Here is a 19441-nt window from a genome sequence, read left to right on the forward strand (position 1 = left end):
GATGAACCACAAAGATTACAAACTCCTTAGGAGAATATACAACATGGCTCAGGTCGACTGCATTTCTTCTTCATCAAATATTTACCTAAAGGGCGAAATAAAATCGAATCCACTTATAAATGAACCTTAAACACTAATAGTAAGATCTTACTTATATTAGGAAAAAGATTCCAAGCCTTAGCTAATACTGAATAGATCTCCATCAATGCTCAACTAACTTGGTAAAACTCCCAAATCCAGAGGAAAATTCCAAAATCACCCAAAATGTCTTCAGAACCCTCATTAGATCAATCTAATTACCAATCCTGCTGACACGACATGCTAGCACCAGAATATACATAGACCCAAGTTTACTCCTGAAAAATTTAATGTTGTTGTAACATCCAAACTTTGACTATCGAAGGACAACTTCCAAACCCAAGCTTGCTTGAAGCAACAATCCCACGACCAAAACAACCAAGGGTACATACACTTAGAAACGTTGATATACTACTTAAACAAATTTGATATAAGGTCGACATGCCAACTTGACCTTCAATTATTACTGCTCGATTCCCTCCAACAACCCTAAATGCAAACAATCAATGGAAAGACCAATCGATCGAAAATTAACCAACCAACTGAACTCAATCAACTCATATATTGTTAGACGAATGCTATACAAAGATACAAACCAAACTCTAAAGCATAACAACTATTCAACCACTACATATCCATGCCGAAAGATAACTGAATCATACCATGAGCCAACCATGCTCTCTATACCCGACACACATCATGTTGGGATCGAAGGCTTTTCTATAAAACATACACGGTGCTACTGAAATGAACTATTAGCCACAAAAAATCATTTCCCAACTACTTCTTGTTGTGAGGACAATTCATGCATCTCTGAATACATAAATATGATTACAACTTGCTCTAGACTTATGATGAGACGAACACAAGGTCGCATATTGCTATAAAATAAGATCGACAGTTGAACAGTTGTTCCAACTCGAAATAAGTAAATCAAATAAAAAACATACCCTAAGTCAGGACCAAGTGTTCTCAGGTTTTCCTACTCATTCCAAGTACACCCCACACGAGAATATTTAATGAACCGCCAAGATTACAAAATCCTTAGGAGAACATACAACATGCCTCTGGTCGACTACATTTCTTCTTCATCAAATATATACCTAAAGGGTGAAATAAAACCGAATCCACTAATTAACTGACCTTGAACACTAACAGTAAGATCTTCCTTACATTAGGAAAAAGATCCCAAGCCTTAGCTAAAACTGAATATATATTTCCATCAATGCTCAACTAACTTGGTAAAACTCCCAAATCCAGAGGAAAATTCCAAAATAACCCAAAATGTCTTTAGAACCCTGATTAGATCAGTCTAAATACCAACTATGGTGGCACAACATGCTAACACCAGAAGCTATGTAGACCCAAGGTTACTCCTAAAAAATTAAATGTTGCTGCAACATCCAAACTTTCACTAACCAAGGATGCTGGCTGATCGTACACACTGCTCTGCTCTGCTCTTTCAAAAACTCTTTACTCTTGAGAAAAATTTTGTGAATTTTACTTTCAAAATCCCTCAAATCCTCAGTTTGAGTTCAGATACGCCCAAAGGTGCACCTGAATCCCTCAAACCAAAGCTCTGATACCAACATGTAACACCCAAATTTTCAAATAATTTTTCACATTTTAAAAACACACTTTCATTCATAATTGTTATAAAAATATCATTGTATCACATAATCAATTGATAACATCACATCCCAAGATCATAATATGTAAAAGCTCCTCATGTGTGTACTGATCAAGCCGGCGACTTCCTGCGATCCTCACTGGTACTTGAAACACATAACACAACACTGTAAGCATAAATGCTTACTGCGTTCCCCAAAATACCACACACAATACATATTAGCCACTCGAGGCTATAACTCTGTTCGACCCTCTGGTCAGTGTGTCTCAGTGGGACCCTCCAGTCCCATAACTCTGTGGGCCCTCTGGCCATAACTCTGTGGACCTTCCGGTCCTAGCTCTGTAAACTCTATAACATACATAGCATAAATCACATAGAAATCACATCATGCAAAAGCATACAAAATACTCTGTCGCATAATTCTAATTACCACTCTAGGCAAAGTATAGTGAGAAGACTCACCTCGGGTAACTCGGTAATCTCGAACTCTATAAAAATCTGGTCTAGCCTCCGCCTAATCATATGAAATAAACACTCTAAATCAATACATCTCTCAAGGCTAGACTTTTCCCTCTCTTAGTACTCTCAGAAGGGTAAAAGACCATTTTACCCCTCTCATGGATCAAAGACCCTAAATTTGACCAAACCCTAAAAGTCAACTCTTCGGGTTACACTGCGCGTACCAAATATGTACGCTAGGCGTACCCGGCGTCCTCACAGAAACGGGGTGCGCGACCCCTTACGCCGCGCCAACTGGGATTACACCCCGCGTAACTCCCAGTTTCAGACTCTAAGCTCTTGAGGTCTTAAACAGTTAAGACCCACGTCCAACTTCTAGATCTGACCATTTCTAAGCCTCTTAATCCATAAAGTTGGTGACTTTAAGCCTTTGCATGGCTTGACAAGTCACTAACACCCATAACATTCCATTTCCCAACTCTAGAAAGCTCACAACTCAAGCATGACCTCATAACAACGACCAAGATGGAAACTTTATGAATCTATAACACAAATATCATTGAAATAGGATAGATCTAGGTCCATGGAGTACACTATACTCATAAAGTCTCCACCTTTGGGACTATTAACCCTAGAAATGGTCCATGCAATCATCAAACCAAATAAAGAGAAAAGTTTTGAATTTTATACCTCTAGATGAAGCTCCTTTCTCTGAAGATCTCAGACCCAAACTTGCACTTCAAGCCCTAGCCTCCACAAGCTCTTCTCTTTCTTCTTCACTAACAAACCAAGACACTTTTATCTCCAAAACACACACACTCAAGCTAAGAACGATGGAAGGCTCTCTCTTAGGGTTTCACTCTCTGATATGGAGGTTGAGAAATGAGCCTTAGCATCCTTTAAATAGTGCACAAGCCAAACATTTAGGGTTTGCATCTTGACCCGTTACGCCCAGCATAACGCTAGGTACGCCCAGCGTACCCAGGCGAGTCCGTGTCCAAATTAAGCGCATGAGTACGTGCAGCATACTCCCCAGTACGTCTAGTGTACTCATTTGCTACAAGAACACTCTCTCAAGGGACCACTCTTGACAACTTGACAAAATGGAAGTGTTAAATAGCTTACCTGAATTTTGGGATGTTACATTAAAACTGAATAGATTTCCATCAATGCTCAATTAACTTGGTAAAACTCCCAAATACAGAGGAAAATTCCAATATCACCCAAAATGTCTTTAGAAGCCTGATTAGATCAATCTAAATACCTATCCCGGTGGCACAACATGCTAACACCAGAATCTATGTAGACCCAAGGTTACTCCTGAAAAATTAAATGTTGTTGCAACATCCAAACTTTCACTATCCAAGGACGATTGCCAAACCCAAGCTTGCTTGAAGCAATAGTCCAACTACCAAAACAACCAAGGGTAGATACACCCAAAAACCTTGATATACTACGTAAAAAACTTTTATGAAAGGTCGACATGCCAACTTCACCTTCAATTATTACTGCTCGATAACCTCCAACAACCCTAAATGCTAACGATGAACAGAACGACCAATCGATCAAAAATTAACCAACCAACTGAAATCAATCATCTCATATATTGTTGCACAAATTATATACAAAGATACAGACCAAACTCTAAAGTAGAACAACTATTCAACCACTACCTATCCTTTGCTAAAGATAACCGAACCATACCAATAGGGGTGCAAACGAGCCGAGCCTAGCCAGGCTCGGCTCGGGCTCGTTTAAGTTATATAAGGCTCGAGCTCGAGCTCGGCTCGATTCGAGCTTCCTTGTACTGAGCTCGGCTCGAGCGCATAAAGAATTATACATGCTCGGCTCGGGCTCGACTCGTTTTTTATCTGACGTGTCTAAATAAGCTTAAGCTCGGCTCGAGCTCGTTAAGAAGCTCGTTTACTAATACCCTAAATCCATAATTCCCCTAATATGTTTTTATTTTAATAGATTTAAATAATATTAAATTATATTATATAAAGACTCGTTTAGGCTTGCGAGCCTAATCAAGCTTAATGACATAGGCTTGAGCTCGAGCTCGTTTAATAAACGAGCTTAATATTAAGCTCGAGCTCGGTTCGGGCTCGTTTAAAATCGATTTCGAGTCGAGCTTTTAACGATCCGATCTTGAGTAGCTCGCGAGTAGCTTGACTCGTTTTCACCCCTACATACCATGAGCCAACCTTGCTCTCTATACCCGACACACATCATGCTGGGATCGAAGCCTTCTCTATCAAAATTACACAGTGCTACTGAAATGAACTATTAGCTACAACAAAATCATTTCCCTACAACTTCTTGTTATGAGGACAATTCATGCATCGTTGAAGACATAAATATGACGACAACTTGCTCTACACTTACGTTTTGACCAATTCTTGACTTCTCCTTGGTGTTAATGACTCCACCAAATCGATAAGGAACACAACAAGAAATGTTCCTAGCCACAACCTCTATAATTATGGCTTTTTTTCATACTTTTATAAAGAAATAAACCTGAACCAAAAGCCCCTCATACATGAACCGTAAATTCCTTGAACCTATTTTATTGAAAGCATAAAATCGAACAGTTTGTTGATTATCCTATTAGAATACTTAGTTCTTCCCTACTTAGCGTTTGATTTACCCCTGATAGACATCTACAAACAACAAAGTCTCAAATAGGCTCAACCATATCCATACCAACCTTGACTCTCGGAGTGCATAACACAACATAAGATGATCCTTCGGATAATAACCAACCAATCTCAAGGAATCTCCAAATCTCAGATAGAGACTTTGAAATCTCCCACAGCTTCATCGCCTCAATCTTAGAGAAGTTAACCACTACACCATTTGATTGACAAGGTACACTACAATACAATCAAAACTAGTATTTGAATTGATGTCCCATAGTCTCACCCTCATCTAAATCATCGAAAAATCCCTTACATATGCCTAAAAAATAGCTCCGATAACCACATTGTATCAATAGCACTCTCTTACCCAAATCAGGAACATCTCGATGCTTCCTAGTAGATACCCGATATTCTCAAAACTGGGCAAAAGATTCGCCTTGATACATGGTCTTCACCTTGGCCACCGAATCAAAATAACAAATGAGTGTCGAACATCCATTTATTTTAAGACAGGAGCGATTCACAACAAACTGAACCTTACCTCCCCGTGGTAGAAACAGATGCAGAAAATGCCATCCCTTTCTTCTATCTCTCTACTGATATTATTCTGATCTCTTTTCCCTCGAACACAAGAGTTTAGAAGAATATAATCGTGTTGTAGTGTAACGCCTCGATTTCTCAATACATAATTATTTCCTTCTTTCAATTATTTAAAATAATAATAACATTAATAATAATCATAGTAATAATAAAAGTTAGCTAAGTTATTTTATAGTGCAAAAAAAGGAAAGATTTGATTTTTGCGGGTAAAAATGTTAATTTTCAAATTATGGTGTAAGGAATATGGTTTAAGAGACTAGTTTTGTCATATTTGAAAAATTATTGCATGAATTCGATTGAGTAATGGTAAGGGGGAGTTCGGCCTTTTTTGGGTAGTCCACTCTTTGAATTGTATAAAGCCTAGAGCAAGTGATGAATCCTGCTAATCATTTTTATAATGTTAATTGTGTGCTTAAAACGTGAAGGAGCAGGCAGAAAAAGAAGGAGGTGGTTGTTCGTGATCGGAAGGAAGTAGCAGGCTGCCTTGAGAGATGTAAAGGAATAAGAGAAGGTTGTTTTGGGATTGCAATCTCTAACAAGTATTTTGGTCTTCCTTTTTCTTCCCTTATTTCAAAATCATCTTCATCACCACCACCACCACCACGGTCGTGGCAGCCACTGTCGACCACCACTTCCATGGTGGTAGTGCATGATGGTGTTCAATGTTTTTTTGGAGGTTTAGGGGGATTTTGGGGCTATGATGGTGTGCAAAACCCTAAACCTAGTCGGTGAGTTTACTATCACATCATTGTACTTTGTTTCTCCTAAAAGCAATGTACTTTGGGGTGTGGGATTAGAAATTTTATTAGCTTTTGACTCAATGGCTTGCCACTACTGTTAGTGACTTATTTCTAGAAAATAAGCCTCATGGGATTAGGTTTTGATTGGTAAAGAAGGTAATTAACCCGAAAATGGAAAAAGCTGGAAACATTGGAAATTTACTATTTTGTCCCTGTCTTGGAAAAATCATACACAAATCATGTAACATCATTTTGGGTCTAGACCAGTAACCAAAGTTACATATATGATTCTAATACATTTCATTAGTTTGATCAAAAGTCATATGGTCATCTAATTAGGGTGAAGGTGACCTTTCATCCATACTGGTGTAGAATGAGCTGTTATGTGAGGTAGTTTTATAAAATTCACCATAAACTGTTGAAGGATCGTATGAAGCTATGCGAATAGTCCTTGGAAAGCTAAGAACCTTAGTTTAATCTGTTCCTGTTTTGAAATATATGGGGTTGAAGGATGGAAAAACATGTCCCAAACATACTCTAATTTTTATGTAGAAATAAGAAATTTAGCCCATTAGTCTATTTGCATAATTAGGAAAAATGAGTAAATAAACATAACTTAAATTATTATTATTAGGAAGTGTGAAGGGCAAGCAGGTGTGAGTGAGTCTCGGGTTGCTTTGGAGATTGTGTTGCCTTTAGAGGTGAGTTCCTCACTATATTGTGTTGTAATATCTTCTTTCCATTAGCTCGTGTGTGTTATGTATGTATTGTTGGACTAGTGTCTAATTCCATAACTATATACTTGACCTGAGAGTAGCATGGTCCATTTGGGTTGCATGGCACCGAAACAATCTAAATGATGGGTAATTGAGAAGAGGTTATTTATGGTTTATTAATATATTATAAGTTCTAATATATTAATATGAAATCATATTATTTAATTAGTATTGATCAAGAATTAATTTGGAATTAATTTGGTGATCAAAAGAGACTAATTAAATATATGGGGATTGATTATGTAAATCATTCGTTCTTATAATGTGGGCTTATGATCCATAGTTCTTTGTGTTGGGCTAAACTGATGTAGTGACCCACGGATGATACATGGAGGTTTAAACCCATGGAGCATGAGGAATATGGAAGGTCATGTACGTTAGGGTTTGCAAGGTGTAACCCTAATTAAGCTACGCTATATAAGAACCCCTCTAGCTCACGAAATCGAACCTAAGTAAGCTTACAAGAGGGCAAGCCGATTTTATGAGTGCAAGTAACCTCCTCTCAATTTCTTCCATTGTTGGTGGTGTTGTGTGATTCCATTTGAGGTGCAACACTTGGGGCACTAAGTTCTTAATGGTCCAAGGTTTCCAACTACAAGAAAAGGTATGCCATTCTACTAGTTTTTTTGTATTACATATACTTCATAGTATGCTAGTTAGGATGAAACCTTGGAAAAATGAAAGTTTGCATGTATAATAGAGAAAACATATATCCAAGGTTTCTAGGGTTTCATGCACACCTTAGGAGTGTTAGAATACTCAAAACCCTTCATGTATTGTTTATGCAGGTAGCACTAGGTTTGTTAGAGTCTATTGGTTTGCCTCATGTATTAAAGACTATGCATGATTGGACTCGGTGCATCCGAGTGCAAATCGGGTGTAGTAAATATGTCCCAAAGGCTTGACGAAATGAGAAAGAGGGATCATGCATCACCAATTTGTCGCAATGGGTTCGGGTATGGGGGATCGAGCTTCGCCAATGTCGCACCCCCGATGAAGGCGGAACATGCCGGGAGTGCGACTAAGTTAATGGATCACAGATAAACTGAATATATAGGACAAGTAAAATGATAAACAAAACAACATATATATATTTCATCATAAGGTTTGAATACAAGGTTCTTACAAGTTATAATATATAGTAGTTGCCTTAAACAAGTAGGAGGATAACCAAAAACTAGATAGCTAAGTTGACCGAAATCCACGACAAATCTACCGTCTGAAAGCATGTCTAATGATCCCTTAAGAATACATGTAAGTTTGAGGGTCAACACAAAGGTTGGTGAGTGTCACAGGTTTTTTGCCTTAACCGCAATATAATAATATTAGAATGTCTAAAAAGTACTACCTTTGTAAGAAAACTGTGTTTGGAAGAATGTTTGATAAAGATAGAACTATAAACCATGGTTGCTAGGTAATAAAAGTCTACTCAAGTTTATAGTAATGAATTTGTAAGGATAGACATATAAACTATGGTTTCTAGGTAATAATCATCTAGTCAGGTTTATAGTAATGAAATGATACGGATAACGAGTGAACAAACATAGGGATAAGGTTATCTTTCAAGGTTGTATTTAACAACCGTAGATATGGATAAATAGACATACGGATATACAGTTAAATTTATCTGCCAAGGTTGTACTTAACAACCACAGATACGGATAAACAAATAATTGACAAGTATATTTGATAATCATACACATTGAAGAGTACGATACTTGTTTAAACAGTGGCTAAACTTAGGGTAGTGTACACAAGCATGTATATGAGCGTAAGATACAAGTTCTGTCACTTGTATAAATATATACACATATATATTGTGTGTATGAATGAGGTATATTGAAAACTACCAAGCTAATAAACGTCTATACAGGCATAGCACAGTTCTTGTTGGAATATATATGTTATTTTTATTAGTTGTATTATCTTAACAACATAACATATGTAACTATTGTGGTTTAAAACGATTTTTTTACTTATCATGTAAGCGTTTAAACAATTGTTTCTCAAACTGGTAAAGTGTTTACATAAAGCAATGATATTTGTCACACCCCGCTGAAGCGGAAACATGAGGCGTGACAGTATAAAGGGTTTAATAGCAAAAGTTAAAAGAAAACACCAACCATAGTATAAAAATCATTACAAATTTACAATGGGTTTGAAAATTTTTTAAAAGAAATTAAAATGTAAATTGAAATACAACACATGCAAATGCTCCTAAAGGTGATGTGTCCCTAAGTGCCACTTACTCGATGATTCCTGAAAAAGCATGTAAAATGAGCTTCAACTATTAAAATAGTTGGTGAGTACTCACAAGTTTATAACATAATATAGTTTGCAATTCATGATAATCTGAATATTGATAACAGTTTCCATAAACAAATGTTAATTGCTAAAATAAGTAAATAAGTTTTCATGAATAGAAGTTCATTGTAAAAGCAAGTAATATAGTTTCCATAAATAGAAATATATTGCAAAAATGAATAATAAGTTTGCATAAACAAAGTTCGTTGTCATCATGAGAGATAAAGTATGTTGCCCAAATGAGATGCAACATTCATATTCTCATGAGAAATAAAGTTTGTTACTAAAATGAGTAAACAAGTTTCATTGCTATAATGAGCAATCAAGTTCGTTGCTACAAGGAGCAAACAAGTTTATAACTATAAGGAGCAACCAAGTTCGTTGCTAAAACAAGTAAATAAGTGTTTAGTAACAAAAGTTCGTTGTTATAATGAGATACAAAGTTTATTGCTATAATAAGTAACGAGTTTGTATGTGTATGAGCAAACAATGAGTTCCCAACCAAGCCTATGACTGATGCCCTATCAAGATCTATGCTTATCGTTCCTTAGACTATATGGTATCATGCACTCTCACAATCAGGCGAGTGAGGAGTTGTCAATTCCTAATAGCGCTATCCATAATGACTATTGGCTCAAAGAGTTAATGGTTAGAGTAAAGTGTAAGGGAAAGGACTTAAGAGGATAAGGCCTCATGTTTCGTGTTGCAAAGACATACATAGATAAATATAGCAATAAAATAGCAATCAAGTTTGATACAAATCAATTTAAATAAAACGAAGAAATAATAGTTTTTCGGACATGCTTATCGAAAATAGGGGGAATTGTGAATACTCACATTACATTGAGATGATGCAAATGGTGCCTTGAACTATGTTCCATTCGTACCACTACCGATTTCTACAATAATGGTATTTGCTAGTTTGTCCCTAATCGAAATCTAACACTAGTATACTTACTACTAGAATAGAATTATGCCACTATTGTGTCAAAATTTAATATTGATAAGTTACAAATATTTTTCTGAAATGGTGAAATTTTATAAATCATGTGATTAAGACAATTTTGGATATTAATTTCCAGATTTTTGTAATATTAATTGAGGGTATTTCAATACATTTAAAGGTGTTTTAAGTTCCTAAAAATCCAAAATATTATCAAATAGTTTTCAAGAATTCTCAAACTTTGCATTTTTCATTATAAACATAGTAGAGGTCTTCCAGAAAATTTTTCACTTGAATTTTGAAGTAATTAACTATTTTTCCCAATTTTTAAGCCTTCATAAAAATATAAATTCGTGAAAATTAGTATCCAAATGATAAAAATTCTCAAACGTTCTATAATACTGCCATTGAGCATAGTTAAGCTGGGAAAAATATAAAAATGGGTTTCTTAATTGTTTAACCTGATTTTATAATTTTTGTGCATTTATTCTAACCGAAATGGAAATAAATAGAAGACAGTTTCCAAAATTGCCCAAAAATTTTTTAACACCATTATTATACATATAGAAGCTGTGAAAAGTATAATAGATATTTTTTAGTTAGTTTTGGTATTTTTCTTTGTTTTATTCTTTTGAATAATCATTAATTGGTGAATAATTATCAAACAGTTAAATTAAATTACAAAATTTTTTGGAAACTTCATTTACAATATAAATAATCTGGGAAAAATACCAATGGTGATTTTTATATAGTGTAATCCATTTTTGTGAATTTAAGTGTATTTAATCTTAGAAAATAAAATAAAAATAGCATATTGAACATAAAAATTATCCAAATTTTTATTTGGAGTTCTAGTATATCATAAGATCTTCTGGTAAATTTTCATGAATTTTATATGAGCTAACTATTTTTCCCATTATTAGTCCATTATAAATACAAAAATCGGGGAAAAATAGGTATCGATTATGAAAAATTCTGAAAATATTTGTCTGAGTATGTAACATGAGGTAGGACCTACAAAAATCTTAGATAGCCTTTTTAGATTCCCTAAAGGGGTTTTCTGATTAATTTTAGTTAAACAAAAGGAAAATTCAAAACCATACCAAAAGGTAACCAAAATCGATGAAAATCACTGAGATGTTATCATTTACATTAGGGGTGATGCACGAATTTACCTAGGATTGATAGACCTAAGAAAGTATTTTATATGATTTATTGCCCTATTTTATTGAAATAACTATAATAATTCGAGAAAAATGAATTATTTTCTGAAAATTTACAGATCATCTTATATTATTAGTGGACTCTTGCAAAAATCTGATTTGATCATAAAAGAGTTTTAGGTATTTATTTGAGAATAAATCCTTTATGAACATATTTGAAAGCTTTTAACAACAAACTTTGATCATCTAACATCTAAGCTTGAAACAACATGCATGTTGGTTTGATGGCCATTCATGAGTTTGAAATGTTCCAAATTCATTTTTGAAAGAAAACTTTGGATGCATGTGGTGTTTTTCCACCAAAATATATAGAAAAGTGCATTCCTTGATTTTGACTTAGGTTTAGGTCATGGGACTTCTCCATCTACAAAATGCATGTTGTTTTTGGATGAAATCCTACCACCATCATCATTAAAACCGTGAGTAGGTGCAAGTGTTCATGATTTTACAATAGAATGAAGTAGAAAAAGAAGAAAGTGTAAGAAAAATAACAAAACTTGAAAGAAAAGTGACGTAGAAATCGATTTTACCTTCAAGAACACCACAAGATGATGAAGATTTCGAGTTTGAGGTGCGTTGTTGGACATTTTTTCTAGAAAATTTTCGTGACTTAGGTGTTGTTAGTTATTTGTTTGCATATCTTGTTGACGTCTTCTGTCTGTGCCGCACAGACATTAGGCTTCGCAGACTATTTGTTTTTTGTAAGTTTGCAGACCTAAAAACGTCTGCGTGTCCTCTTAATGGTGCAGAGATGGACCAGAGTCTTGAAACCTCTTCAGACATCTTCTAGTCTAAAAAACACATATATCTTGTTTTTTTTTAACTTAGATTTATTCCTACTTTATTTATGATAAAGAATTTTTAATAAAAAAGAAACAATACTTGTACAAAAAAGGTTCTACAATAGAATCATGACCTTTATAACAAATTTATAAATAAAGATTTAATTACGATAATGGTATTGGAGGTTGTTTATATATATGAAAAAAAATTATAATATTGTCTTATATTTTTTATGCCAATTTTTGTAAAACATTATTTAATATAATATAATTCATTTCTTGAGAATATATATATATATATATATATATATATATATATATATATATATATATGCCTATTTTTTATTTCATTTAAATGAAAAAGTAAAATGAAAACTTTTAAAAATTTCATTTAAAATAAAAGTTTACTTCCCCTAATTATAATGTTTAGGTGTAACTTCGCAACCAAAGTTTGCTGGTTTTTACAAATATATACGTTAATTAATATCATTTTATTTTCACTTTTTATACAATAATACTTAAAAGCTGATCTATATTTGTTATATATCTATAATAAAGTTATAATATTATTGAAAAACATTTTTAAGTTTTCTTTAAAAAAAATCAGTTTAATTAGATTTTAGTTTATTCCAGCAGCATGCAGATGTTAAAAAACAAACAATCTTCTACATTTAAACTGCAGACGTTTAGTCCAACTCTTCTACTGCAAAGGCCAGCAGATGTGGTCCGCAGACTGCATACATTTTACCTCAGAAAAAACAAACAACACCTTAGGGTTAGGGTGAGAGAAAATGGTGGTGGTGATGAAGAATGTGAGAGAGAATGAGAGGTTGAGTGAAAAAGTGAAAGTGATTCTTGTTATGGGGAAATGGTGTATTAGGGTTTTCAAGTAAGAGAGAAAGGAGAGTGGTCCGAAATTTTGAATGGAGAAAGGGTCTCACTCTTTTAAATTTTATAAAATATAAGTTTATTTTATAAAAATATCAAGTTTTTATAAAATATGCACCTTATCATAGTTTTCATTCCCAAAACCTTGATTTTTGGCTTAGAAAATAAGGTTAAATACTAGTGACTTAAATTTTATTTCTCCTTGGTTATAGTTTACTAAATTGAGTTATTTTAAATTGATATTATAAAGTCCATACCAAATTTTATGGATTTTTTAGGTGTTAAAGTTTATAAATTTGAGATTTTAGGGTTTTTAGGGTTTTTAGGGTCTTGAGATTTAATAAACATTTGGATATCAAAATAAATTGAATTATTTGAGATTTCAAATTATGATAAAGTTTCATAACTCTTTTCTAGTTAAAAATAATGTTTGTAATTCATTTTTATCGGTTTATTGGCATTCTATGTAGTGATTCTGAGATTCAAGCGAGATTGAGGAATCAAGTATACTAGTCCTACTTTTCAACTTTGACTTAAGTTCCTACGAGACTCGGACCTAATTTATACCACTAGGTCAAGTGCATGATGTGTCTACATGATTCATGCAAAGATGTTCATGTCAAAGAATGACCCGAATATTGATAGTCATTACAGTTAAGTAGTTGTAGAATTCACATACCAATGTGAAATCTAAGTACACTATCCTTCGATTCTACTTGTTTCCAAGTTTCTAGTAGGTTATAACATAGCTTGTAGTTACTAAGTCTAGTATGTGTCGTGCCTATACGTGCAACTAAGTTTAGTCAAATCTACAACCAACTAAAATTTTGACGGTTGTCACAATATTTCATGTGTATTTTGTATGATAAGTATTACTTAGTACATGTACTACCATGTACAGATGAGGGCCAAAAATGAAACACCGAGGGCAGGACCATTTTTGCATTATAGCACTTCTAAAATCCAACAACCAATCTATCACACCCCCCAAACCGAAATGGCGGAAACGTTCGGGGGGTGGATGGCGTCATATGTAGTATCACAACCATTGCATCATAGTAATCATAGTAAACACAACCATCACATTATAAGAGAGTTTACATATGCTTGTTTCTTGTTTTTTTACATAACAAAAGTAGTGAAAGTAAGAGATGTGACTCTATACACTTTGTCTTCTCAAAACTCCATAAGGTACCTGTCTACTGATTTCCTAAGAATACAAGCAGATTTGAAAGAGTATCAGCATAAAGCTGGCGAGTTCATAAGCGAAGTTTTTGTAATGAAACCTTGTTGATGAATCTGTGAAAATGTTCGTATGTTTCCAAGAAAATCCTATATTTTCTTTAGTAAAAGCATGATAAATACCAGTTCCTTCCATTACCAATTAGTTCATACTAGTCACGTATAAACCAATATCGAACAGACAATGGATTATGAGGATCTGCCCTAAGTCCACAACCATACAAGGAACAGGAAATGAGGCGGAAACCACATACTCCGCAATCTATCGAGTACTCTTCATATGTAACCCTGATGCATAAACTAAGGGGTTATAGAACTAACTATGTATGTTTGTCACTGTATCCTTTGTAGTATATGAAACATATTAGTTTGTATGCTTGGTTACTACTAGTATGTATAAAATGTTCAGTTTGAAACCCTGGCTACCACTAGTATGTTTAATTTGTTTTATTAATTAAAATAAAACTGAGTAGTGTATCTCTGAAATCCTCTAGTGTAATCTACAATAGTTCAATTAATGAAAATAATACTAATAAAGAATGAAATCCCGTAAATAAAAGTTAGTTAATACTATTGTGAGTCGTATAACCATGTTTGATATGACCTAGTGACCTTTACGACTTTTTCAAGTGTCAGATACATGACATTTGTCACCCCAGGCATGCCTGCCTAACTGTAGCTAGCAGTTTAGGTGTGGGATTGTCAGTCCCGAATAGATCTATTCACAAATCCCACGCTCTCCCTCCAGGAGACTCTGGTTATACTATGATAGGATTTAATTCAGTACACCCAAGGGTACCGTTTTGAAGTAGAGTCTCACAATTCTGTATTAACTAGTTTACATGTAGTTCTGTAGTGATTTACTGTATTTCAACCCGTGTATATACTGTATATGGTAACAATTATACTTAAATAACTATTAAGTGTTGTACTCTTGTAATAATTTATATCATAAACTAAATCTGTCATAGTTTATATGTTTACCCATGTATGAAATCTGAATCGGTAAAAGCTATATACTGAATTCCCCAAACTATACCCATTATAGTTTACTTGATATGTTTTGTACTTGATATGTAAATTGTTCTGAAAACTATGTGATTATGTTTTCAAGTTGAAAGCATCCCTTATGCTCAACATAGTACAAAAGGGATTAAATGTCTAAATATTTTATAAAACGTGGGAAATCTTTTAACTGTATCAATTGCATAAGTTTTAAACTCGTTAAAATCATTTGTGTTTGACTTGTATCCCCCCCCCCCCCCTAAAAACATTAAAAATCTTAAAAACGTAGGGGTATGAACTCACTGTTAGTTGTGTACAAGCGTCGAATTAACGGACTGAATGAAGACCCTCGAGTTGTAGTGTGTGGCACTCAACGGAATCCTAATAACAATTAAATACATAAATGTGTCTAAATTAGTGATTTTGTTAGATAAAGTGTTAGGAAAACACTTGCTTTCGGTTAAGGAATCTTACCGGGACTTGATTGAATCGAGGAAAGTGGGTTTTCAACCTAATTCACTGCTTAGGAAGTGTGTACGACCGTGAATGGGGTGTACGGCCGTGAATCGTGTACGGCCATAGACTGCTTCTTGAATGGTGTACGCCCCTTGAAGGTGTACGGTCGTAAACTGTTGTACAGTTAATGAACTTGAAGGTGTAAGGCCGTATACTTAAGAACAAGGATGTTGATTTCGATGAAAAACATGCTCTAGATGCTCCGAAATGAACCCCCAATGGTGTTTTCGATGTTTTACGGAAGAATAAAGGTGCTTTAGTGGTGTACGGTCAAGAGTCTAGAGAGAGAAAGAGAGAGTGTCCGGTCAGAAAAGTGTAATTGAAGGGTAGGTGTCTCGTATTAATAGGGGTCGTCGTGGTCGGTGGTGGGGTCTACCCGATGTTGGCCATAAACGGGTGTACGGCCGTGAACTCAAGTCAGGCCGTGAACTCGATCTTGTTTGAAGGAATTCCAGAAATTTCACGTAGTTTTGGTCCCGACTAATATAAGAGGCTCAAATATATAACAAAATGACTTTTCAAATCAAATGAATTCGACGGGACTCAATAAAATTTCAAATTTTATTCACGGAATTCGAATAAAGGAAACGGTAAAAGATTCGGGTTGTCACAAAATGTGGCCCTTTAAACCAGATTCCCTGTAACGTAAGTAGTAGCGTAACACTCACCTTAGCCTAGGGTCGTTTTTTAATAAAAGAAATGGAAGTTTAAAAATTGATTACCTCCTGTGATCATAATCGAATGCATGGATCAGGAAAAAAAATATGCTTCTGGTTCTTGTGATTACGAACGAATAGAAAAAAAATAAAAGAAATGGCGGGGACTAATTTTTGCAGACTTATTTATAAGGAGGGGGTTTGATTACAACTTGATCAAAAATATATGGAAAAGAAATACAAACGAAACATAAGGAACAAACAAAAAAAACCGGTCCTTGGTCCTTGGCTGTTACGAACGAAAGCATTAAACAAAAATATATAATGATAGTAGTGGTGACTTACAATGGCAGCAAAACAGTAGGGAAATACGGTGGTCGAGTGGTGGTATAAGGTAGTGGAATGGCGGTGTACACCTAGAGAGACTAGAGAGAGTTTGGAAGAGATTTTGAGAGAGATAAAGATCAAGAGTGAGATAGGGTGATCAAGATGTAATGGCTGAAGCTGAAGGTTTGTGTGATTTTGGAGGCTTCTCAGGCCACTCTTTATACTAAAAACACCTGCTCACAATATAAAAAGGCCATACTCTTACACCCATCACTTGTACTTTTGGAAGGCTTGCACATAAAGAAGAAGAAAGATATGGAAAGGAAAACATGGGGAAGGTGAAAAGGAAAGAAATCTGATCATCTTTTGCCTCTTGGGTCAGATGTGGGCCCCCCATGCGTTATTCTTCCATTAATTGCCAAAAACACACAAAAGCAGGTGTATCGGGATCCGTGAATCGAGATTTTTTTTTCAAAAGTACTGTTAGATAGGATATGATTTTAGGATTCCAAAAACTCAGGTAGATTAATTTTTCAAGTAATGAAACTCCGGGAAATCGTGTTTAAAATTTTGCGGCTAAACGACTCGCAGTGTTTATTTTTGCGAATTTTGTAAATAGTTTTGCTAAAAATATTTCGATTATGAAATTAAATAATAGAACAGTCAAAAAACGCTCTCGGAAATCCCGTCGGCAAAACGTAAGTACCTCAATAGATTGATTTGGTTTTACGTGATTAAAGAAAACTAGTGCTTTACCGCTTGTTTTCTTAAAACCGTCGCATCTTTTGTATACGAACTTTGTTTTGAATGTTCTTTACATTTTCAGACACAGGTAAATACGTACTATGAGACTAGAATAATCTACTTCGCTTAAAAATACTTTTTATAAATTTTCTGTTTTTCAGATGTATGCCTAAGGTTACAGTTTGTGCGGTTTGATTTGTTATGCATTTGAAAGCATAATATCATCATGTATCATATAATAGTTAAAATGAACTTATTTATTTTACTTAAGATACACTAAAATTCAGTAATTCGGATTAACATGAGATTCACAGATAGATTGACGGTGATAATAATAGCCATAAATTTCGGGTTGTCACATTACCTCCCCGTTAAAGAAAATTTTGTCCTGAAATTTAGTTTACACTGATAGTACAAGGGATTTGATAAATAGTAATGTATTTTCGTGGTATGATCCATGCCTAGTCCTTCTATATTCGCTTAGTATATACAATTCATATATAATCAAGATCAAATAGACAGTCGAATAAGTAATTCTACCCTAAGTTCACAACCAAACAAGGAACGGGAAGTAAAGAGGAATCACAAATCCTAAGTTTGTAGAATCTTAATTATATACAAACCTAATGTATACACTTATCAAGCCTAGATTACCAGCAAGGGTTCTTAGTTTCTATATGAATGACATGATTAATTAGGGTGAGAAGGCAACTAGCGAGTATTTTTGTCATATCGATAAATAGGAATGTACTTTCGTGGTACGTGATCCCTGCTTGGTCCTTATATATTCAGTTGGTGTAACAAGTCGTATATAATCAAGACCGAATAAACAGTTGAATAAGTGATTCTACCATAAGCTTACAACCAAACAAGGAACAGGAAGTAAAGCAGAATAATAAATCCTAAGTTTGTATAATCTTAATTATATACAACCCTAATGTATACATTTAGCAAGCATATATGACCAGCAAGGGTCCTTAGTTTCTATATGAATGACATGATTAATTCAGGGTGAGAAGGAAATTAACGACTACTTTTGTCATAGCTACTGCGTAGGTTTCATTAAGTTTGCGGAGTTTTTTTTTTTATTTTTTTTTATTTTGTCGCGTTTCTAAACCTTTGGTCGATAAAGCTTTAATTGGCACTAGTATTTGTTGGGTTTTGAGCATTCTAACACTCCTATGGTGTAGATGCAACCCTATAAACCTTGGATCTATGTTTTCTCTATTATACATGCAAATAAGAACTTTCCAAGGCTTTAATCCTAACTAGCATATTATGAAGCTCTTATACTACAAAGTACTAGTTAGATGACATACCTTTTGATGTAGCTTGATGTCTTCAAGCTTTAAGAGCTTAGGCCCAATAGTGTGGAAGCCTCAAGTGGAATTACAAATCACCAAAACACCTTGGAAGACTTTAGAGAATATGGATACTTGGTTCTCTCTAGTGAAATCGGCTAGCCCTCTTAGTGTACCACACTAGTGCCAATTTCACCAACCAAGGACATCTTTATATAGTGTGGAGGATTAGGGTTAAACCCTAATACCCATGAGCTTTCATTTCCTAGGATCCATGGGTTAAACACTCCATGCACTATCCATGAAATCTTAGCCCAACCTAAATGAACTTGGCCCATTCCATTAATATAAGAATCCATATTTAATTAGTTCATTTTGATCACTTAATTAATTCTAAATTAACTCTAGATCAATACTAATTAAATAATATGATTCCATATTAATATATTAGAACTTATAATATATTAATATAAATCATAAATATACTATTCTCAAAAGATTATCCATATAAATTGTGTCGGTGAAGTGCAACCCAAAGGGACCATGTCGGGTCGGGTCAAGTACATACCAAATATAGTTATGGAC

The sequence above is a fragment of the Lactuca sativa genome, chromosome 7 (assembly GCF_002870075.4).
Source record: "Lactuca sativa cultivar Salinas chromosome 7, Lsat_Salinas_v11, whole genome shotgun sequence".
In the NCBI taxonomy this organism is placed as follows: domain Eukaryota; kingdom Viridiplantae; phylum Streptophyta; class Magnoliopsida; order Asterales; family Asteraceae; genus Lactuca; species Lactuca sativa.